Source organism: Chaetura pelagica, unplaced genomic scaffold, assembly GCF_000747805.2.
Source record: "Chaetura pelagica isolate M959 unplaced genomic scaffold, ChaPel_1.0 scaffold399, whole genome shotgun sequence".
NCBI classification, from domain to species: domain Eukaryota; kingdom Metazoa; phylum Chordata; class Aves; order Apodiformes; family Apodidae; genus Chaetura; species Chaetura pelagica.
In genome coordinates this window covers 372,920-398,115 of record NW_009970719.1, presented here as the reverse complement: position 1 = coordinate 398,115, position 25,196 = coordinate 372,920, and positions in this window count along the sequence as shown.

Here is a 25,196-nt window from a genome sequence, read left to right as displayed (position 1 = left end):
TTGAACGTTCTCATTAGATGAGGCCTCAGTGACCTCTGGGTTGACGGGTTGTTCCAATGTTTAATTGCTTTGACCTTCGGGGAGTTTCTTTTCATGTCCAACATAACCTTAGGTTTTTTTAGTTTGATGTGACAAATTACTTCATAAAAACAGCTCTGGATATTTTCATTAATTCTGGACAAATTGTGTTACGCATAAAAGATGTCTTTTTCACAGATGCTGTAACCGTGCCAAATAGTCTCATAATTGTTCCTTTTTAGCTACTTTGGTATATGTCAGTACATATTTAGAGCAATGGGTGTGCTTTATGAGAGTATGTAAACGATGGTGCAAATCTAAGGATAAGATCACAAAAATGCACAACTGTTAACCCTTCTCAGTAAACTAAGCCTTCCCGAGGGCCACATTTTCCAAAAATTAATCATTTCTTCTGAGAAGGGAACACAGTCCCTCCACATTACCACTGCTGGCAGAGCTGCAGAAGGAACCAGAGTGGTCATGCATAAAAGGTTCTGACTGGCTGAACTCCAGCTCTGCCCAACCAGTAGTTGTGTCTTCCACATCCCTGAGAGCCTGCAAAGAGGTCCAGCTGCTTCAAGGCACAGGAAGTTTCACCGTCATCTGCTTTCTGCACAAGTCCACTATCAACTTCTCTTGGCAACCTGGGCCAAAGCATGTCAAGAAAAACATTTCAGAGTCAAAGCACACAAGCTTGTGGATACTTTCTTCTAAACAAAGAGTTGAGAAGTTGTTGGGTACCACGCAATGTGCCTCCACCATGGCCTCTGCCAGGCTGACAGAAGGGACATCTCCCTCACAGTAAACCCAATGTAGCCAAATTTCCACCCGCCACAGTCAAGCCTCTTCATTGACACAAAGTGTGCCCTGTGCCAGCCTGCAGGTATGGAAATGAGGTGGTTAGCTGCACGGCTTCCACACGCAGATCCCCATTTGCAAATGTCACCTGTGAAAGACAGAGGCCACTCCAGAAAGTACAAAGCTCGGGATTGTTTAGGCAGAATGGAAAATGACACCCCGGCATTTACAATGGGATTTTTATTATCGATGTCACAGATATGAGACTTGCTACTGACATGCTTGAATTAGAAGAGACAAAGTAAACTGTTAGAAAGAAGAGGCCACTGAACTAAATACAAGTGTGGCCCGCATGCTTATATTGCAGCATTTTATTTCCTCTTAAGGCTCAGGAAGAGGGGGGGGAGAGAGCAAGGGGGAGACCTGTATTTCAGCTTAAATCCCTTGTGTCTACACAGGAGGGAAGGGCCTCTCCAAAAAGCAGAGAGCCAGAAGCAGATAGTTATGAGACTTTTATTTGCAGGAGAGGAGATCTGCAAGTCCCACTTGCTTCCATCCCAGTGCAGAACAAGTAAAAAATACAGGAGTTGGAAACATCCCTGAGGACTGAGCAGCTGATGACATGTTAGAGTCAGAAGCTGTATCTGCTCTGTCCTAAGCATCCCACTGTTGATAGAGGTTTTGAATCTCCAGGTTCATAAGGGACCAAGAAAATTGTCATCTCATGCCTCAGAATCTGAAACTGACCATACAAACCCACAGGCTTGTTTGGCTTCGGGAGGTTTGGGTGGGGGTGGGACTGAGAAACTGGGCAATCCAGGTGAAACTTAAGTGCTCCTTCACTTCTAGGGTATGTTGGAAAGACAAAATAACTGGTGCTGTGTGGTGAAAAGGGGATAACAGAGAAGATTCTAAACATGTTGGCTAAAGTGGAGAAGCATCATTGGCTACTCTAAACTCTGTAGCAGCTGTGTATGATAGCAGCAATGTTGGGGTGAGTGTGTTTCATCTCCACAAGTTCTTTTTTCTTTTAAAGAAATAAGAGTATTTTTAAAACATTTCTAGTATCGATTGCAGAACACTGTTTGTGTTCAGTGCTTCGTTCCCCAAGAAGTTTGACCCCTGAGGGCTTTTAGGATCATAGCTCAAAGGATTAAATCTATGACAGGCAGACACAGATAGATTCTGAGATGTCTTGGGAGGCCAAAACTCTGGTCCTTCCTTCTGCAAAGCTGTGTACAAATGAAAGAGTGCAGCTGTGTTATCCATACTAAAACCTCAGTGTTTCCATCCCACTCAAAGGGCCTGTCTAAACCCTATGCTGTCAAGAATAAGAGAGAACAACGAAATAAGCCACTGTGTGATTCAAATATTCCTAAGTGGTCACTGAAACATCCTCCTCTTGGCCACAAGACTGCATTCTTCAACTCTGTTTGCTGCACTATGAAACACATGAGGTCATTTTTATCACAAGTCTTATGAATAGAGACTGGAATTTTCTACAAGGTCTTCTTTTCTTATCCCCCACTTCTCCCCCCTTTGAAAGCAGCTCCCAGTCGGCCAGTACAAGAAGGTTCACTGTCTGCAAGTTTCCTGCCCATGATACCTATAGCCTTAGAGGGGACCTGGTGGCCCCATGGGGTCTGCAGAGCGATTTGCCAGCTTACCTGGAGGCAACCTGATCTCCTCCTGCTGCCACCCTGCCTGGTGTCATCTGGCGACAGCGGGAGACTTAGACATGTCAGGAATAACAGATGCCATTTTCTTCTAAAGCCAAAGTTTTATGTTAAGGAGGAGAAGTGAATGATACATTGCAGGTATTTGTGGTAATTAGATGCTGCCTGTAAGAACGTGAGCTGGTGGTGAGGAGCAGGGAGTGAAAGGCATGCAGGCAGCTGCTCTATGGAGCCGTGTTCCCTTGATGGAATCTGTACTCTCAGCATTTTTACACAAAAATCCAGCCCCTTTCAGGTGAGACCTTCAGCACCTGGTCCAGAGTGAGCACAAGGCAGGACTCTGATCCGGGCACATTCCAATGCTTGGTGTCTGAAACCTGGAGCTACCATCTTTTATTGCTTTGACCCTGGATATGGGAGTTTCATCCTTTCCCTAAGTAGACAAGGACTGATCTGTCCCTGATCAATGACTTTTGCTGGTTTGCTTTTTGCAGGATTATGCAGCATACTCTGAACACAGTATAAATGGGTGGCTTCCAGTTAAAGGGTGGCTACCAAGAAGATGGAGAATCCCTGTTTACAAGGAGTCACATAGAGAAGACATGGGGTAATGGGCACAAGTTTCTTCTGGGGAGATTCTGATTGGACACAAGAGGTAAATTTTTCACCATGAGGACAGTCAAACATCAGAAAGGAAAGGGGTAGATTCCCCCACATTGGGTAGTTTTAGGTTGCAGCTTGACAGGTGCTGAGCCATCTCATATAAACTAGAATAGTACCTGGAAAGGTTGGACCAGATGATCCTTGAGGTCCCTTCCAACCTGGCATTCTATGATTCTATGATTTCAAAATTCTATTAAATAAACAGTCCATATACGTGAATTACTGGCCATCCTATTAACAGTGCCTGATCATGCTGAGTAGAATCTTCTTTGTCCAACCACTTTTCACCCTCCAGTAAGGAATAAGAGTGGGTCTTTTAGGTCACAAGGGACACTCTGACTAGTCATCTTGGTCAACAGTAAATCACAAAACCTGTTTCTTGCAATCAGGGACACTTCCATTAAAGTGGGATGAACCAAAGAAAAATTTTACATTGCAAATTCTTTGAGTTGACTCTACATTTTTAAATAAATAAGCCAATTCTTAATTATTCAAGTGATGTATTTTTACTAAAATTTAGGTTTTAATGACAACCTCTCATTGAAACACCCGAGGCTGAAATAAATAGAAAATAGTAGCTCCAGGTCCAATCCTGAAATCCTTTCTGACACGGGTAGCAGCAGAAGGTTAGAACTACTTTTCCGAATGCAAACAGGACTTGCTATTCTGTGTTTCACTCTTTCAGTAACTCCCTGAACTGAAGCTCTGCCAGAGCAGGAAGGAAGCCTTACCTAGAGAACATGTCTCATCTGGGATGCATTTTCCAAGTTTTGCATCCGTTATGAGGACCTAAATTGAGCCCTCCTGCAGTAACGCAGAATAGGGAACTCCAGAGCAGGGAAAAAAAGCACATTTAGATTCACCCAGATTTATATCCTTTGATCAAAAGCTGTGCCTTGTGCTTATGAGAATCTCATGTAAATATCTGCAAAGTTACTCCTTCATCTGCTTTCAAATTCCTTTGGAGAACAGCCTTTGCCATATTATCTACAAGGACTGTGGTTTCTTGGGCTGCTGAAATCATGGTCCATAGTGCTGAATATTAGTATCTCATTATCCTTGCTCCTGTTAGGGCTGTATCTACCCCTTGTTTTAGGGGCAGTGACTGTGTTATATCCCTTGTTTATGCAATGCCTATAAAAATGGAGTCCTGCTGCATAAATGGTCTCCCATCTGCCACAATAATGAAAAGTATTCTTCTTATTGCCACAAGGCTTTACTTAGCTACATCTTTTAAAGGACACTGCCAAGGTTGGGCCAAAGTTTAAACCTCACAGAAGCAGACTTGTACATAACATATGTCTGAATAGAAAGGCTGCCATTGATTTTCTTAATTGCAAGTGAAAACAGTCGTATTTGATAAAATAACCATTCCCCTGAACTTTCTGCCCTAAATCTGAAAACCTAAAAGTGAAAGTGACTCAAACACAGGCAAACCTGACTTCATTGATTTCTGTTGTCCACGGTGAGAAAACATAACCAGTAAACAAAGCAGAAAGAGTGACAAGTAAATTGGATTTTTAAAAATTCTTTCACTTATAATAATGTTAAGGTGGGATTTGTAACAGAAGTAAAGGCATTTGCTTGTTTGCAACACAGGAGCTGTAAGGTGATGATGTTCCTTTAAATACCTTCCCATTGCAATCTATTTGGCTCAGGAATGATGGCAAAGTTCACCCTGGCAGTACTAACAGCTCCCTAATAATTTGAATTTGACACAAGCTTCTGACCATTGTCCAGAGAGACCTTTTCCTCTCAGGTAGTACCAAAACAAGTCTCTTCCCCCACCCATTTCTGCCCCCGTAGAAGGTGGGAACCCTAAGACATCCTCCAAGGGGTGCTAGGGCACTCACTGAGGATTTTCCTTCCACAAAGGATGGAAAATGGAGATTCAGACAGCTCAGATGGGGCTGGGCATGATGCTCTTCTTTCAGCATTGCAGGGTTTCCCAGCCAAAGGGGAAAGCCCAGAGGCTTTGGTGGCACAGCCACTACAGGCCACCTGGCTCACAGCCAGGGAAAATAGACTTTCCCCTCCCCAAAAGCCAAGGAAAGCCCTGCCCAGATGTCTGTCTTGCTGGTAATTTGTCTGTCATTTTACTCAGCCTCAGCTTCTTTGGAAATCTGCCCAAGTTTTGCCAAAGAGAAGCCCAAACCAAAGCGTAGGGAGGATGTCAGGATCTGGCATGTTGTGGTGAGGCGTGTCAGCGATGTGAGCTGACCAGAATTGCCACAGTGGGATACGAATTGCTGAACCAAACTGAACATTGGAATCCTGTGCAAATTGGTTATATTGTTCAGGGCTTTTGTCTCACTTTGCATGTTATCACACTAACTGATGTTTCTGTAAAAATGTGAGGCTTTTCAATGCCAGAATTGTTCATGTCATAAACGCCTGAATACGACAACAGCAAAAATCTGCAAACAGAGGAAAGCACCTGCCTTTGCTTCCATTCATCAGCCTGCCTGGATAAAAATCACCTTTCCTGTTTTATGTTTGCCCTCCATATTTTCAAGAGTAAAAATTCAAGCGAAAAAAAAAAAATGCTGTGTAGCAGCTGGCCCATTTAAGGAGGTGATACATATTATTCAAATGATTACACGAATGGCTAAAGGTGATGCATTATTCCCTATTTTCATTTGTGCAGCACAGCTTCAGCACGGTGATGAACTATGTCAACCAGCAACCTTGGCTGCCTTCTATTGGAGAAAGCCCCACAAAGATCTTTGATGTGACAACAAAACTGGGAAATATTACTGACTCACAGCCTTTAAGCAATCAAGAAGTGATCAAAGCAGTGACTCAAGAATTCAAGGGAAAAATTACATGCTCAGGGAAATGAAGAAAGCTTATTACCAACTGATGCTCAATAGAACAGGCAACCGAAAGTCTAATTTTATGAAATTTGCTTTTAATTGGTATTCACTGACTTATTGTATATTACTTATGTAAAAAGCAGCTTTTCATTCAAAAAAAAAATTAATGGCTCAAAATTCCAGTCATGAAAGTGCGAGGTGGAAACACTTTATCCCATTTCATCTCTGTCCAACTCCTGTGTAAAATGCAGGGCGGAGACAAAGTCCAAGGTCTTCAGAGTTCACCTCCATAACCCCGGCCTGTGCACTGTCAGCCTTGAGAAGATTTGTCCTCTGCTGCAAGGTGAAGAAGGGTTGGTGAAGAAGGGTTGGTGAGGGCATCTGGGCATCGTTCAGTGATGTGCCTCCATCTGTAGATTAGGTGGGGGCAAAGCCCGGGTGCTGCTGGGCAGGTCTCTGCAGTGTTTGCTGTTGGCATGAGCATGTCCCAGGCCACCAGCCAGCTCTGCAGGCAGCAGCACACTCTCCACCCAAGGGGCAGCCTGGCATGTGAAGTCCAGATGGCTGCAGGCACACTAGTCTGGGGGGAGAAGAGAGTGCAGCTTTCTTAAGCCACCTTGTGCCACCTGCCCCAGCCCAATGGGTTTGGTTTGGGGCTTGGTATGAAGGCATGCCTGCTTCCTAGGAAGTCTCAGATGCCTGCAGCATCATTCAGATGAGAAGGTGTGTGAAACACAAAGCACTGTCTTCCAAGCAGAAGTGCACCTGGGGAAGCTCCAGTCAACTACCCAAAGTCAGCAACATTTAAGCATCCAAACACTCCTAGACAGGCTGCTACAACACATGCTAATGTGTATTTTGCTGTGCTCTCTTTTGTTCTAATCTAATCTAATCTAATCTAATCACCATATTTCCCAGTTTCCTAACACAGCTGTGCCCTCACTAGGGTTGGCACAGGCCATGGGTGCTCATGACCACCCAGGAGCCCAGGTGTGCAGGATGCACTAGAGTTGGTCACTCAACCTGAAGACCAACAGCAAGGGGACCTATTATGGAGATCCATGGAGCTGTGGCCACTGAGTGCTTGTGAGACAAGGTCACACCTCAGTAAGAACATTTCCTTCACAGATTAGAGATGAGAGAGAGGAAACTCCTTTCACTTGATAAGAATCAGCATATTTTTAGCTTTGTTGAAAATACCAGTTTTTTTGTCTGGTCAAGACTGACTGCATGTGATTTTCATGTGCCTCAATGAGAAGACTAACAACCGATTTTCTGGCTGTCCATTGATTGCTTGTCAGGCATCACTATATATAAAACACGTTGAATATGTCAACGATCAGGTAAAAATTGAAGATACTTCTTCTATTCCCACTAGACTCTACTTTTTAAAAGATCTCAAATGCTGAGAAAAAAAATGAGAATTGTACATTTTTAGCAAATGCTGAGAGGATGATCCATGCTGACAGGCATTTATTCACTATCTGCCACAGGTAGCCCAGCATTAAGGTATAAAGCTTCAGGGCACTGAAAGGATTTGATCTAATCTTATAATATAAGAAGCATCCAACATTGTACATTCCTCTTTCCAACACAGACACTTATGTACAGCCTAAAGGCCCAATCCTGCTCCTCTTGAAATCAGTTGGAGTTTTTGCTTTTGCTTCAGCAGCAGACGGAGAGGGAACAACTTTTGCAGGGACATTAATGATGGCTGGTCCTTCAGTCTTTCCATCCAAATAAGTCTTTCACAAGAGAAGGCAGACACAGCAGCACTGGAAACACTACCTGCATAATTAGAGCAACCTGCCCTCCAGCTCTTTTCTATCACCTTTGTTTCCATTGCTCTTCCTTGCTGACAAATCAGAGGTGAGCGTGTTGAGTGGTGATCCAGATTGAGGAAAGGAGAGGCTCTTCCAGCAGAGAAGGAGTTGGATCAACTTCAAGAGATTCAGGGTTCTTCTGTAAGTCCTAAAACCAAACACATTAACTCCACTAGAAGGACATGATGACATCAATGCAACATGCAAATACTCTCAATAACTAAATACTTCTTGTAAGCAGCTGATGAATTGCATTTATTGAAACAAAGTCTGAATACAGAAGCCAATGATTAAGTCTTAATAATAGCTTTCATTTTTTTGTCCCATCTTGTTAGCCAGTGAAATGGGTTTCTTGTGTTCTACCATTACCATTCATTGTAGAGCATCAGACTTTAAACTGAGAAGATATGTTACAGATACTGTGTATATCTGTGGAAACTGAGAAACAGGAGGACTTACCTGAATGCAGGTTTTCTCTGTCTGATCTTTGCTAGCATAAACATTGGAGCACTAGGATGACAAACCCTTGGTCTGATCCTGCAACGTTCATTTTGGTAATCTGTTCTCTTACAAAGAATGCAAGTCCTTAGAAACTGGCTTCTAGCTGCTTGCAAAGAAGCACTCATCTCTTTTTCCATGAGCTAGGGGTCAAAAATAAAAAATAAAAAAGAAAATATTGACCAATATTAAGGACTGCATCAAATGCTTGTAATAGCTTCAAACACAAAGACTGAAGTTAGACTTATAACTGAAGTTATAAGCTTGAAGAAAACAATCCAAAAAGGTCTGTTTTCATATCACATTCTCCATTCCTGGCTGGTAAGCAGCAGAGCCTGATCCTGCCAGGCATTATTCATGTGGGTAATCCCTTTGACCCTAGTCATAAATACATTATTCTGGCTCAGGATAATCTCCAAGTATCAATCTTAACTGATGCCTGTGCTCTTGAACACAAACATACATTTTCTATTTCTTGAATCTCAGCTGTAACAGTAACCAGGCTGACTGAACATAATTTTGCCTGAAAAAAAAGTATCCAAGCATGTCCCATCAGATCTGACTTTTTAAAAGAAAAATCCAGGTGGCTCAATTTGGAAAGAAACTTTGGATTTGTTGTAGTTCTCTTTCCATGTGCTTTTTTTTTTCTCCCCCCAAAGGCAGACATTCATACACATATAATTCCCTCTTCTTGTCACTGGGCTTCTGGGTCAGTGAGCATTCCTTTGCTGTAGTGTTTTTCAGATGAAACTCCAAGAGAAACACTGTCCTCAATGATGGGTCGGATACAGAAGAGGAGGATGGGCAAATATTCTAAGATTGGCCTGGATTCTTGCCAGGAGCAGAAGAAAAGGGCCTTTGTGCTTGGACATCTGAAGGCCAGGCATAAACATGTTAGCCGATACTTAACACCCAAAGCCAGAGCCAAAACCGTTAGACACCCTGAATAATCCTCACTAGGCCTCCTTTGGGTTTCAACTGCCCATTACAATGGGGCAGCCTCCTCCAATTACCAAATGTGTTTCTTCTAAAAACATCCTTACAGGAACTCCCAAAATAGCAGCGATTAAAAGCAAACAGCCTGGAATTCATTGACATATGCAAACCTTTTAATGTTTTGCTGGAGACAAGTTGCAACTTTTTGTACCTACAAGACTATTTATGCATTTTTAATAATTACCCTTGTATATGAAGTGATACAATTCCTTTAGGCATTTAGTGAAGAGAAGCAACAGAATCCGCATTCGAAAGAAACTGTTCGTTTTGCTGCGAGAAGCCCAGCTAATTTATGTGGTGAATTTTTTATGCATTTTCCCCCTGATTTCTCTTCCCTGCTGTCCTCTTCCCCCTTTCTTCTTCACCACATTAGGAAATTCTGATATGCCTGCAGCAACATCCACTGGTGGGGAGTGTCTGCAGTGATGCCAGCCCCAGCTTCCCGGCAGTGGAAGCCAGTTCTGAGTGCTGCTTCAGCAGTACATGCTCCCTTATCAGCCCCGTTGGGAATCAACTTATCCTGGGGTCCTCTCTAATCACATACCTTCTGCAAGCTGGCATGTTCCCTTGTCTCCTGATAGGCCGTAATCCCAATCCCATCAGTTCTGCACAGAAATCAGCACCAGGAAATCTTTCCTGCAGGTCCAGAATGAAGATGCTCTCATGACCAGCACTGCCCTGCAAGTTCTGCCCTGCATTCAGGCTCAGATCCCCAGGTTGCCTGCACTTTGGTGCTCTAGACGAGGGTGAGATGATCAAATTGCCAAATGGGGGAACTCAGGCTTGGGGCTGGGCACGGCGTGCCCACAGTTCCCACTGCTGGCAGGGGCACAAGCAGTTTGGGGAAGCAGAGTCTGAACTAATAGCACAACTCGCCAAAGCAGCATAGAGGCTGCAGTGACAGGAGCACTTGGCCTGTCTCAGGGAGAAAAAGTAAAGAGTTAGTTTCTTCCTCATCAGACACTAAAGGGCTGGATCTCCAGCTGTGTGGCTGCATTGATTTCACCCTTTTACACCTGCCAAAAACCTGTTCCTCCCTCCCTTTTTGTAACAACAACCACAGAAAGCCAAGTCAAATTCTTTAGTGTTGCTGCTGTTTGAAAATACATATTTGAGGAGTTATTTTCAAGTCAGCCATTGCAGATACTATATTTAAAGAAAATGACAAAAAAACCCCTAACAACTACTTCTGCTCATGTGCAGGTCACAGTTCTTGCATAGCACCATTGCCTCTTTGCTTCAGAAGGCAGTTCGTCAAATCAAGGACTTCATTTTCCTATTTTAAATTAGCAGTAGATAATTTGGAACTGCCCACAATTAAAAATTAAGGTTAAAAAAATAAATAAATGCCAGCACTTCCCTGTTTAGGCAGCGAGAAGGCTTTGCTTCAGAAAACACAGGACACATGAGAATGTGAATAGTAAAACGCTCACAACAAAGAAGGATAAACTCCTCTTTGTGTGCTTACTGGATTCATTTACTGCTCTGTAACTGAGAACCTATACAAATAAATGTGATAAAAAGCCAACATACCAAGGTATAAGTTGTTCTTCAACCAAACCTGCTGGAACACAAAGGAAAGGGGCAAGACTTACAAACAGGCACACTGAGTCAGCTCTTGTCTCAACAAAACTGCTCCTCAGCTCTTACAGCTGCAGCAGGACAAGTCCAGCACTAACAAAGCCACTTGCCTGGGTCTAGCAGTATTTAATCTCAGCTCCTTGCTCAGCCTCAAGCTTCACTTGAGACCATAACTCACCATAGATGAATCCTTTTATGGCTACACGATCAGCAACACCAAAACCTTCATCACTGAGATTCCTGGGCATCCTGCTGCACATGGGGTGGATCTTTGCTTACAGAGCTGCCAGCAGCATGCTGGAGGTAGATTCAGTATCTGGAGGAAAAAAAACACCTGAGCAAGAAGCACCTAAGCCTGTCTCCAGTGCATGGGGCAGGACTCAGAATCTGCAGGGACATCACTCAGGCTGGTGTTGGACTCCCCAAGCCTGAGGGAGGATGCTCATGTACAGATGTATGTGCCCGCAGCCTGCCTGCAGCCCTGGCAGTGGTTTGGTGGGGCTGACAGGTGGCTGGAAGTCCTAGGCAAATGTAGAAAAGCTCCAAATCCTCCTTATGAAGTTTTCCAGGCAGAAAAGGGGAACAAACCCTGGAGAGGAAAGTGACAGGACAAGGGGTAATGGTTTTAAACTGAAAGAGGGTATATTTAGGTTAGACATCAGTAATAAATTCTTCTCCATGAGGCTAGTAAGGCACTGGACTAGGTTGCCCAGGGAGGATGTGGATGCCCCCTCCCTGGAGGTGTTCAAAGCCAGGCTGGATGAGGCTTTGTATAGCCTGGTCTGGTGTGAAGTCACAGCAGGGAGGTTGGAACCCAATAATCTTTAAGGTCCCTTCCAACCTTAACCATTCTATGATTCTATGATTCAGACCATCCTTGTGCAGCCTTACACCCTTTGTGGGAATCCTCTCCTGGAGTTAGGTACCTCCTCTCAGATTTCCTATCTCAAGTAAGTGCCAAAAAAACTCCCCAACCAGGTTTGGGGATGCCCTAGTTTGGTCTCAGAGGAGGGTGGTAGGAGATCCTGGTTCCACCCTACCTGACCACATGAAGCTACTAGATTGAAAATGAGATTTATTTCTCCCTGACCTCATCTCAATCCCTCAGAAAAAGTCATTTCCTGTGACTTTGCCTGCCAGAGTGGGGGAATGGAAATACAGAATTGTTTCAGTGCATTGCAGTGACACTCTGCTTGTAGCAAAGTTATTTTGAGGAGAAAAAAAATACTTCTGGATAAGTAAGGTTCACCTTACTTAACAGCAGTGTTTCATATAATAGTAACAATTCACAGTAAAAGTGCAAGATCGTACCCGTTTCTGTCCCTTACTCTGAGCTGAACATTCACCAACAAGACAAACTGTGGAGCAGAATCACTGAACTAATGTTGCTTTCATTCATTTTGTGGGCCAAAATTATTGTCTCTAACCCTTCCAAAGTACCCAGGGTACTCAAGGTACTTTGCAGCTCTGTCATCACCCTCCAGGTGGATTTTCTACCACCAGGGAGAAGCCAGCCCGGGCTGCCTCAGCCAGTGATGCTGGACTTATCCCTGTGAGCTTGAGGAGTTGACTTTGGTTAATGGAGCAGACCTGCTGAGGGCACCATCCCACCCCAACAGGTGTCACACTCCTCCAGGAGACCTTAGAGCTCAGTCACACAGCAGTTTAGTGGCACAGTGGACATTCACTACCCAGCAATGTTGTAAGCCTCCGTATTTCTCATTAACCTTAGCACTGTCTCTTGCCCCCTCCCTCCCCAAATAAAAGCACACTCTGTCCTGATACCTGAGTACAGCTTATATCTTCTCTTTGGGCCCTTTCTCTTGAGCCAGATTAAAGCCTCTGGTAGGCTTCATCCAAACACCTCTGTGAGTAAAGCAGGGCTGTTTAAGGAGACAGGCAGGAGAGTTATGAAATAAACTTTCCATTTTATTTACAGTTCAGGAGCCCTGCAGAATGACACACACTTATGGTTTGGGATCACTAGCAATTATTGTAAAGGTGAAAGCAGATACTGCAAATTTAACAAGCCTTTTGTATGAACTAATTGCATTAGAATACATTAGTAAGGGTGCACATTGTAGGTTTTATGTTTCATTGGAAAGGTCATCCTAGATTCTGGTTGAATAGCAAAAGAGAGGAAACCATATTAGCAGTGTATCCAGCGAGTGTCTCTAGGATGAATTTCCTTCAGGTCATTTGCATTATTTGATTGTAGCTGAATAGTTCTCCCTCTGCTAAGCAAGTAGGGGAAGACCTACGGTGACAATAGGGGAAGTTCAAAGTCTCTGAGCCTTATTAGAAGGCTCATTTTCTGCACTCATTTCCATGCACTCGTTTCCCAGAACTAGGCTAGCAGCTGTATAATCAGGACAGCAAGTTGACATGCCTCCCGTAAAATACAAACCTCTTAGGAAAAGTTTCAGGAAGCAAGAGGGTTCCTGCTTCTTTAGAGGTGTGACAGCCTGTTGTGCCACAGTATTAAGTCCCACTTTCTGGTCTCTCTGCAAACAGTTTGTCTCTGCTGCCTGAGCCAAGGCATGCCAGCAGGTCATGTGCTAGCAGAGAGTTTCTGAGCAAACCCAGAAATCCCTCGGGCTCTGCCTAAGTCACCTCAGGTGTCCCCAAACACTGTGCTGGGGACAGTCATTACACCAGTTCCATCAACTCACAGGGGTCCAGTGACTTTGCAAGCACTGAAAAGGTCACAGAGGACATGGAGGTGGTAGCAGCAGAGCCAGCATTCAGGGAAGGGAACAGGAGAAGGGCAACCAGCAGGATGTGGAAGGGGATGGAGGGGTGAGGGAGCTGGGCTCATCAAGGCACAAAAAAACTCCTCTCCTTAGTCATGCAGAACTTCTGGGTAGCTATCTGCCTGTGCTGTTTCATTCCATGGCTGCACCAAGAGGACTAAGTGTCAGCCAGAGAGAGGCAGACACTTTGCCCATCCAGATTAAGATTTGTTGATGTAAAATCTTCTGGTTACTCCCTAAATATTCTCCAGGATCTCCAGAAGAGTGGCTGGTGTCCACTACTTTCACTGACCCATGGATTTAAAGCAGCCACCCAGAAATCTTCACTGTGTAAAAAGCAGGAGCCTGAGTTGCATTAGGCTGAGCAGTTCTAGCAGGGCTAGAAGAGAAGCTGAATGGATGTTCCCAATGACTTTCATCTTTCCCAGACCCCTCTTTATCATGTAAGTGGCACAGACAACACAGCACCCTCTGGGAAGGTGTAGTGACATTTACCCTGTTGCCAGACACATTTACTCTAAAAAGAGGTGGCTTCTACCCATCTGTCACCCCCAAACGATGTAAAAGAAAGGAGCATATGGTGTTGAGAAAATAATAGGTCCTGGTATCTCAGCTTGGTAAAACTATTGACTTTACTGTCTGACCTCCAGCAAGACACATGCCCTCTGCCTGCCTGCTCAAGCTGACTGCAAGACAAGCAGAAGTTACTCTACTGCAGAGATGCTGAATTTAAACACTAGCTTGCCAAAGCCACAGCAGCTGGTGACCCCTTTGATGCCAACAAGCTACGTCAAAGCCCATTTCAGCTAACTCATAGGAGCTGGGCTTTCTCCTCCCACAAACTCAAACTGGCCACGAGGCTCCCAACAGCCCGTGAACACAAGGAATGCAAAACCATAGTATGACTGCTGCAAGGATGAGCTTGGATCCTCTGGACCAGGTTGCACCTCTTCCCCCAGCTCCATAGTCCAGTCCTACAGCTCCTGCAGCCCCACAGGCTCATTGCAGCTGCTGGGACTGCCTTCTCAGTCCTCGCCTGTCTCTCCTTTATACACAGGCATTCACACACCTACAACCAAATGGGGGGAAATCAACCTGTTCCATAACATATGTCACCTCTGGCAAGGTTAAAACTTCAGTTCAGCAAAGCCTTTGTGCATTTGGTCATGGGGATTCATCCTGTGCTTCAGCACTTTGCTGAGTAGCTCGTGGGGCTGGAGAGCTCTCAGCATGCAGAGCACCTAAGCCTTGTTAGAAACAAGAGGAACCTTGCCTTCTAGTGCCTTCTAGTACCAGCACAGCAAAATTAACATGGGAATGGTAAATATCATCCATCCTTCACAAAAGCTGTGTATCAGCACAAACAATAATTCTTACACACACTCCATTGAGAATATCATACTTCAAATCTTAGTATCCCATGATTTGCATATTGAATTCCAGGGAGGATATTTGATGAAGTGTATGCCACAGCTCCTGTATGTATGTACTATATCCAAAGGACATGGCAATCTAGTATAACATTAGATAAGTCCTAATAATAGCCATATTTTAAAGCCCATTTTAAATATTTAAAAATATAATCTGAAATAAAAATGAAGTGTGAACCGTCCGTATTAATAATATTATCATCAGCCATTATTAAAGTCAAAGAGTTGAGTTTTCATCACATTTACAGTCTTGTTAATAGCTTTGTCCTGACAAATGCACTGAAGATCTTTATTTTCTTCAGTTAATATTCTGGTCCACTTCATAATTTCTTTTCATAGGGACCTAAAATCTGGACGTGCTACAGGGGGGACTGAAAACCTTGACGTTCCACCAGGTCCCACTGGCACAAATGCCTTGAAGCTGTCCCTGGTCCCTTCTTGTTGCCACTGAATTTGACCCAGACAAACCCCATCACTCACCTACCAAGCTCTGGATTAATTTTCTTCTCCTCCACCCCACACAAATAGAGACATTTTTCTTTGTCCTCCAGACCCAAGTTTCACAATGATAATAATAATAATGATGAGGCTAAGATATATCTGGAATATGAAAAACATTTTTAAACAACTTCCTCTAATGAGGCAGGTGACTGCCACCTCCATCACCCCTTTCTTTATTTACCCCTGTTTGATCATGGGGTTCTTCTCCAGTTCCAAAAAGAAAAAGAAGGGCACTGTGTTCCTGACTTCTGTGTCTATCATGTGGGTGAAGAAGGGGGGGTTTCATACTGGAGGTATGAGGGTAAAATATTAATTATATCAATGTGTTTACCCAGCAACAAAGTAAATATAGAGGTTTTAACAATGTGTTTTGAAAGGTCATGAAAATACATTAAAATACATCAAATCAATAACAAGAACTTGAAAATACTCTCAGAATCCCCTAAATAGCTACATCTAGGAATGATAACCACTGGAAAAACTTCATATAAAAACATTTCTCACTTCAGTATCTTCTCATGATCTGATGGGAAGATTTTTCTGCTCTGGAAGAAAATTATTTGTTTGTAATATCAGTCTAATACTATTAGTTACATTGATTCATGTTGTGCTACAGACTGGTGAAGTTTTCAAAGCCTTAATGTTCCACAGCTGATGAAAACCTCTCACTGGAGCTTTTGCCTGGGCAAGGTGCAGAGCAGGGTCCCCCAAGTGGTGTATATTTTGCCAGGTTATGTTTAATCAAGTCATGCAATGATTACTATAGATTAACAGTGAGTGCTGATATTGCTTTAAATTATCCTGATTTGTTGAAATAGCTTTACCAATACATCAAAATCTTGAGCATGTTTCCTTGTACTGTCCTACAATTCTGTTTCTCATACTATCCTCATATCCTCAGGAATGCAATTTCAACACAATTTAGTCAAAGTCAAAGCCAGAACCTGCTTTTAACTGATACCTTTTTGAAAAAGAGCCTCAGTGGAATCTTTCCATTGATACCAATAAGCTTTGGAAGAGATCATAGGACCATTGGTGTTGGAAGGGACATTTAATGGTCACCTAGACCGTATGGCTCCCACCTGGATTTTAAAACTCATAATTTTCTGAGTCCAGTTGGTTTAAGTACAATATTCTTGGTTAACACAAACATGCTCACCTGGAACCTGCTTACAGAGGATGCTTCCAAAGGCAGCACAGAATCATTTTCTCCATTGCACAGAGTAAAGTTGCTGAGGGGGCTTTCTATTTGCAAAACCTCCCTCACTTTCCCATAACTTCCTAAGGTGTCAGTAGAGAAAATATGCTCCTCAGGAAGGCCTCATACCTCAAAGCATGCCCAGACCCCAGGGTTTGTACATGCTTTGCAGGCACTCTGCAAAGGTGAATCATTTTAACCTCAAAATTCATAAACTGAAAAAGCAGCCCCTTGTGTATCCGCTTCTTTGAAGCTTTTAGAGGCTTGGTTTGTATTTAAAAAAAATAAAAAATCCTTAAAATCTAGAAGACTAATGAAATAGAAACACTATATAAGGTGACGAATCATGTAAGGTAATCACTAAAATATCTCAGGCTGTAAAATAGGATTACACACCATTTCTTCTTTTCTTTTCTCCATCGGACACCGCAGCACCAACCACTGCAGTCCTAAATTTAGCCAAACGTTGCAATTATCAGCTGTATTCAGTTGCAAAAGCTTTTTTCATTCCTGTGGTTGTCTGATGGTAGATGGTTCAATCATAAAAGGGCAAATGACAAGTAGGTGTAAGAAAAGAATTTTCTTCTTCTTCCTGACATACCAGGGGGAGGCCCCCTGCTGTAACATGGAAGATCTTTTATGCAAAGGAGCACAGCAACTTGCAGTGCACAATCACTATGCAGACTTTTGTTTGGGTATTTTTTTCCCAATTCAGTTAAGGGGGAAAAAAAAGGCCTTGAAATCAAGTTTAAAAGTTCAAAATGTATTTACCATTAGCATATATCTATAGGTACAGAGATTAAAATGCAATGAAGCTCCGTCAAAGTATGAACATCCCCTCTTTAAACAACACCTTTTTTTTTCTGGTGATCCCGAGGCCAATGCAGTGAATAGTTTTTTACACACAGCTGGAGCAAGGTGAGAGGCAGAGAGGGATGCTGAGTCCAATGGGAAGTGGGCAGGACCATCCCATGTTGAATTTCCTAGGGAAAATGAGAGAAAGCTGCAGGTACATTTTAGGTTTGCATTTAGTCTTCATACTGCTGGTTCTGAGCATGACCCAAACATAAAACTGTGCACAGAAAAATCAGCCTTCCTGCAGGATTGAAGTAAAGCTGCCTCTGGAAGAAATAAACTCTGCTTTCCACAAGGGTGACTTTAACCCCTGCTGACAATAAAAGTCTTAAGAAGAGAGGGCAAATTTAGTGGTTGTTTGAAGGTCCCATGTAAAATGGTCTTACTGCAAAGAAGCATCACTCAGGTTACCCACAGTGCTTTCCAGCTGAAACAGGAATGGTGTAAAGGCTTATTATTCACCAAAAAACATATGGCACCTGTTCTTTTGCTCATGTACACTGCTCACCTGTATATCCCAAAGATGATAACTCTAAAGTTGAGAAGAAGACATGCCCATTACCCCTTATGTGTTACCACCACCCCATGCTTCCCACCATGACAACTCCTTCCCAGGAGTTCTGTGGATATTCCCACTGGATGTGGCATGTCTCCTGCTCCCCAGCAGAGGTATTTGGAGACTGTGAAGAAGTTGGGTGTCCACCTGGACCTTTAATCCTTTCCTAAAAGCTTACAGGAAGAGAGCATTCAGCAGACAGGTGAGGGATTCCCCCTGAGAATGGCTTCTTCCTCTCATCACTCTCCATGCCTCAAAACTGTGGATGAAGAAGAAAGTGAGATCAGGTGTTGTTTGTTGGGGTTTTTTCTGAGATTTCCAAAGTCAGTGACTCAGTGGCTTTAGTCAGCTAAAGTGAAAATGGCCCAAACCTTTAAGGTAAGTGTATCAGTGCAAAGCCTCTTGGGCATGGCAGTGCCTCTTGCACCCATGCACCCCCAGGGGCTGGTCTTGCAGACCACGATCTCTCAAGGAGCTTCACAAGCTCCTGTCCTGGACACTGTGCAGCTGCAAAGAGGGGAAATCCAACAAAGAGAGGGAAATAGAGGCTTTACATCCCCAAACTACACATCCCATCAGGCATTGGCACCACATTTCCAGATTAAAGGTGGGGTCACTTTCAGCTGAAATGTTTCAATTTTAACAAAAAAAAAAACAAAACACCTTCTTTTAATAAACATCCATTTACATGACAGATTTTTCCAGGAGAAATGTATATGTTTTTCTTCTAAAAATGTGTTTAGGTAAGAATCCACGTTTCCACTGAAAAACTGTCTCAATGGAAAAATCTCTTTGAATTACTCACAGAAAACTGAATAAATCCCAACAGCGAGACCTACTATGAAGAAATATTTAGTTCCCCAGGAAAACAATAAACCAACAGCTAAAATTCAGCAGAACTGGTCCCAGCAAGGGCAGATCAGCTATTGGTTTCAATGAACCTACAGCAGTTTACCCCAGGCGAAGTTCTGGCCCACTGAGCTCAGGGAAACAAAATGTCACCTCTACTTTTTTTTTCACTCTTTCTCAAATCATATTCCCCTTGTAATAATGTGCAGTGAGTGTTTAGCTCAACATGCCTCTTACAGTTTCTGTTTGGGAGATGATTTTTCTTTTTAATTCCTCTGTCAGGCACACTTATTGAAGCGCACACGCTTTAGACAGATGCAACCTGCAAAAAAAAAAGAGGCAAAAAATGGTTTGAAAGACAGTGATTTATTTATGAAATTCCTGGTTGAGAGGGTGAGGTAAGCCAGGTGAAAATTTTAAAGCTGGTCCCCACTGTCAGGCATGTATGTGGTACATGTAAAACATCAAACGTGGGGAGGGAAAGCGCTGAGGGTATTGGGCCCAGTGGCTGCACAGGGCAGAATTGCAGTGGGAGGAAAGGGGCAGTGGGTGGTGAAAAAGCTGCAAGGACAAGCTCTGCCCTGCTGTAAATTCACTTTGCTACCACGGGGCCAGCAGCAGCATTAGTTGTATGGGCTTTATATATACATCAAGTTTTTGTTCTTGTGTGGTTTACACTGTGTAGGCAACACACCTGAAGCTCCACAGTGGGAGCAGAGCATAAAATCACTAAAAGTCCCTGCACCAAAGCATTTTGCTTCAAACTATATTCCCATCCACATCAAAATCCCTTGCTCCAAGAAGGAAGTGTCCTAAATTGCAGCTGACTCCCACTAAAGGGGGCACGCTGGGGTCCCAGGACCACCAGTGTTCACTGGGGACACTGTTGTTGCTGTGTGAGTCGGGCGGTCGCTCATGCCAGAGTCCCAGGGTGAATGGTGTGAGAGGCTGCTCACCTGCACAAGGTGAGAGAGCTGACAGACACACTCTGGCAATGTCAATCCGTGGCATTTTAAGAAGGACTTCTCCTGGTCCATCTCCCACCATTGAATGCCCCTATAACAGTGGAACTGTAGGGATGAGGTGGTAACGTCTGAACAGGCTGGTTCGGAAAGAACAACCCATGCACAGAGACAGGACCATCAGGCTGCTCACACTGGCAAAGCCAGGAAGATGATCCTAACAGGGGTAAGTGGGACGTTGCCAAAGGCAGAGGTCATTGTCACCACACAAGAGGGAAAATCTACGTTCATTATAAAATTAGGTTCTGCTCTACCATCTTCTCCATCTTCCTGACACATAGTAGAGAAGGCAACGTGAAACCCCAGGGGCACAACATCAAACCACCTCACACGTGGCACCAGTTCCAGGACAAAGCAGAGCTTGAAGCGCAATTAAGGAAAAATTGAGCCAAAAAGAATCAAGAAAACTGTCTAACACTGAAAGAGATGAGCCCTTGTGTCACCCAACCCTCCTCCAAAGGTGAGGAGAGAGGTTCCTTCTGCCCTCCAAAAGGAAGTGCAGTGACTGACACCAGTGAAAGGGGCTAGAAGAGGAGTCTTATACCTGCAGTGTAAGAGCCATTGCTGACAAGCTTACGGCTGAGGAGATTAAAGTTTCAAAGCAGTGAAACCATATTTGTTGTGAGTTTCCTTTCATCCTGCACGGTGGGGATGTTAGTCGGGGAGCAAGGTGAGAAGATGCTGGGTGTTGAGACTTGCTGTGTGGACTGTACACAGCAAAAGACAGTGTTAGTCAAGGTGGGAGATGAGAAGAGTTTTGGCAGCACCCACACAGTAAATCTGGAGAGAAAGATATGGCAAGCACTGGAGAGAGCCCCGAGATGGTGAAAACAAGGGTGGAAAGGAGATGAGGGAAGAGGCATGGAGAGATACCAGATTTAAAATACAGACCCCAATACAATTTTGCCAAGAATAAAGGCTTCTGAGCCATCACTTTGAATCCACATGTCCACCCTCTGCTAGTAAAACCATTAGACAGACACGAATTAAGAGAAGAATCACTCGTCTGCAAACAGCTTGCTGGAGACATGACATTCCTGAAGAAAAATGCACACGAGTGTAAGCAGCTTACAAGAGTGAGCTGTCTCACCCAGCTCACCCCCCACGAACACTATTAAATCCAGGAGAATCAGAACAAGGAAATTGTCAGGGAGAGGCTGCGATTAGCCAGGGTCTCAGCTAGAAAAATAGTTTATGAATTGTCATAAAAATTTAAAGCTCAACCTCACATTAGCTGCTGCAGTGTCTCTGCTCCCACCTACAGTACAGTTTGTCTCCCTCCATCTTCATCATTGACTGTGCCAGTACAAGGGGGAAATCTTCTGAATGTTTCCCCAAAATTAAATGCTGAAACAGCATATCATTATTTTTGATATTCAAATCTATTATTAATAAGCTATAGACTACAAAAAGATTCTGAACATGAGTGATATGTCTCATAATTCTGACCTATTAACAGAAGTACATGAGTCTCCCTGGACCAAAAAAAGAGTTGTTAAAAAAGATGAATAGCTTACTCAAATCAAAATAGCATGACAGTTCCATGAAAGATTTCAAAATAAAAGTTAATAAGTTAATGGATTCATTTTACTGCTCCTAAGATGCAAACAGACAATGCGTAACAGTCAGTCGACTTCTTATTAAATAATATTAATCAACTACTCCATCATGTTTGTGTTAAGCAACAGGCAATAATGGGCTCCCAGACAGTGTGTTAGGGTGAGTGTGCCAGTGAGAGGACAAGGCCAAAGGATGTTCTTAATTTTCTTCTGAGTCAATGGGCATATACTTCAAAGTTTAGGACATACCTACCCTGAATGCAGGGGCAGAAGTGTTTCCCCGGCTGGGAGGACCATTTAAGCCAGCAAAACCTTTCCCACTTTGCAGTCCCTCCCAGTCCTCACAGCTCAGATGAGGCTCATCCCTTCAGCTCACTGGTCATCTACAGCGTGGCAGAGTTCAGGGAGCCCCTGGCATCCCCTCTCTCCAACACATGTCCCTGGAGTGAGGGCACTTCCCTCTGAGGACACCTCAGAGATGCTGCTGGAGCCCAGGAGGGTGGCTTGAACGAAGCTTCTTGCTTTTAAGTGGTGAAAATGAGGGAAGAGGAACACCATGCTCAGCCTGCACTGGAGGAAAACATTTCTGAAAACTTTAAAAAAAAAAAAAAAAAAAAAAAAAAGATGATTTTTCCAGTGTGAAGAGAGTAAAAATAAAAATGACATTTCCCTGATATAAAAATAATTCTTCTGGCTTCTTTCAAGTGCTGTAGCCCAGAAATATTCCAGAGGAGAGAGGAGAGATTTGGGAAGAATATTGCCCTTGGTGGAGCAGTGGAGTGACTTTCCCCAGCCCTGTGGAAGTCCTGTTCAGATTTGGCTGCATTATGTGGGTTTGATAATCAAAGTCTTTCTGTGCACAGGAGTTATTTTAATAAGAACAAGGGGTAACAAAAAAAATCTTCCCATTGAAAATGGGCTGCATTGTGCAGGCATAAAGGACTTCATTACCTACTCAGAATAGATAGATGTGGGGGTTTTCATGTAGGAAATCAGGTGGTGAAAGGATAGGAAACAAACAACTTGTGGTTCCTGCCATTTAAGCATGAAAGGGGCACGTGAAGAGACATTGATTTCAGCCACACTAGGCTGAAGGATGAGGATTATTCACACAAGTAAGGCTTTGGAGGACCAGGCTTGTAAACTGCAGCCCCTTAAACAAAGGTCTGGGGCACCTTTTTCAAGAGTACCTAAATCTGGTTTTCAAAAGGACCTTCCCCTCTTAAGTCACTTAGGATATATCTACCCTTTTCCAGCACAGCCTTGGTTAATAGTGGAGCTTTGTATCCCTAGCAGAGGGAGGAATGAGGGGGCTGTGGCCAAAGCAGGACCCCTGCAAACTGCTGGTGCTGTACCAGTGAGGGTGGCATTCCGAGGGCTGCACACTATCCTACATTTTTTATTCCCTCAGGCATTTTCCAAACTGCTACCTTAAGCTTGCAGCAGGCTTTCAGCAGAAGTCTCTTAGGCTTTCAGCATTTTCTAAGTGTATTTATGTGCTTTATCCCTTGAGTAGGATAAACAGGTTAGCAATTAACTCTAGCTTCCTGACCTCTAACTGGATAACCAGATCTGTAATTATATTTTCAGTGGCAGTGAATCTCAAGAGTTGTGTGACACTATCTGAAAGTTTCCACTGCTGTGTAGTATTAGCAGCTCTGCATGGAAATGGGCAGCTAAGAAAGTAGTGGCAAAACAGAAAACTAGTTTTTCCCCTCCCGGGTACTTGTGCCTCCTCAGTGCTTCCAGTCCTTCCACTCTGTTGCTTGGACCCTGATAGGTGATTCCTGGTATGCCAGGCAGCTCACACTGAGAAACAAAAGATTCTGAGAAGTATTTTATTCAAATAACCCATTTTATTTAAGAAGTTCCTTGTGGTAGACAATATTCAGGGGAGTCAATAGACTGGAGATCAATAACAAGCCCCATGTCCTCTATATGTTGTTTTCAATGCTGGGAGACAGACTGTTTTCATTTCTTTATGCTGCTACAGAATTAATATTTCTGAAATAAAAAGAAAAAGAATTACAATGTAACACTTACTCTAGGAGCTTAACTGACCTTCAGAAAGGTGATGCAGTTGGAGAAACAGCTCTGGAACTGGCAGAGCACATCTCAAAAACTGAGTATCTGGGTGGCCTGATGCCAGAAGCTAACAGTGACAAAGCAGAGCAATTTGGAAAATCAGCCTGCTGTCATCCTGTATGCATGTAACTCTTGAAATAAAACAGTGATCTAATATAAAGGAAGTATATGGATTTACTCTGACAGCAATGCCAAGCATCCATTCTAAGCAAGTGCCACACACAGTCCTTCTTTTAAAGGGGTAAAACGCACAGCAAATTAAATACACTCACCTCTTCAGAATGAGTGCTCTTTGCACAGATTTTTCTATGTGATTTCCCACTATCTGTACAGAAAATTAATTTCTGCACCTGACCCCTCCTCTTATTTCATTACCCATATGAATTGCCCTTTCTGGAGAAAGATGTGGAGGAATTGTTGAAGATCTGCATTAAACCCGGAGAAAAATTAACTACTTCTGACTTGTGTAGAGCAAGATACTTGATTGTAACAGAAGCTGGTTTGGATGCACACAGCAAACACTTCCACACTCCAGGTTTCTGTGCTGCAAAAAGATTAGTTTGTGGAGCTGCACTAAATGTCCCTGCCATCAGGACAAATGAGCATTCAGACACTAGTAGATTCCTTCCCAAGAAGGTGGAAACTCAAGTAAGATGTGAACACCACAAGATAATTACCTACAAAAGTAAAGGGCAAGAGAGGAAAATATGGTTCATACATCAGCTGGAAAGTTAATTATACAGGTCTTAGAGGACCATGGCAAAGTCATTTTAGAAGTCTCATTTTGCTTCCCCAGTGGAAAAGAAGCAGTGGCAGGGGAGAGCTGCTTAGTCCCTGCTTAGATCTTCCCCCTTGGAGTAACTTCCTTGCTCCTCATACCTCATCACCCATCCTGTGCCACAGGAGCCAGTTGATCACACACCTGGCACCAGCCAAGTTCTTACTTTGCCTGCTCTACCGCTGCTTCTCCTCCAAACCAAGTATTACACGCATACACAAAAATATTTTTAATATATATATTTTTATATATATAATGTTGTTGTGAAGCACTTAAAGACAGCCCTCAGCACATTTCATCTGGTCCATTACCAGCTCCAGGAAAGGTGCTCCTTTGTGTCTTTGGCCATTTCCCTTTCCTGGTTACCTCTCTCCAGGAGAAGGCAACATGCAAAGGACACTATGAAAAGCATCAATATTTCACAGGAAGAGCAAAATCAGACTTGCGCCTGAAGCTATAAAGAAGGAGGAGACTAGAGAAGAGAAGTAGCAGTGTTAACTCACCTAGGAAGTCCTATTTTTGCTCCACACAAATTCCTTTCTTGGCCTCACATCAGGTTACAGCTTCTCCTGACAAAAAGGGCCATGGTTTATGGTACTCCTGTTCTCCCCCATGTGCCAACCTCCATGGGCAGCATTTTCCAAAGCAGTCAAGCATAACTACAGAATTGGGCCACAGAGATTCATAGCCAGAAGAGTATCAAGATGAGTATCAAGAAGATTATCAAGAAGAGTACAGAGA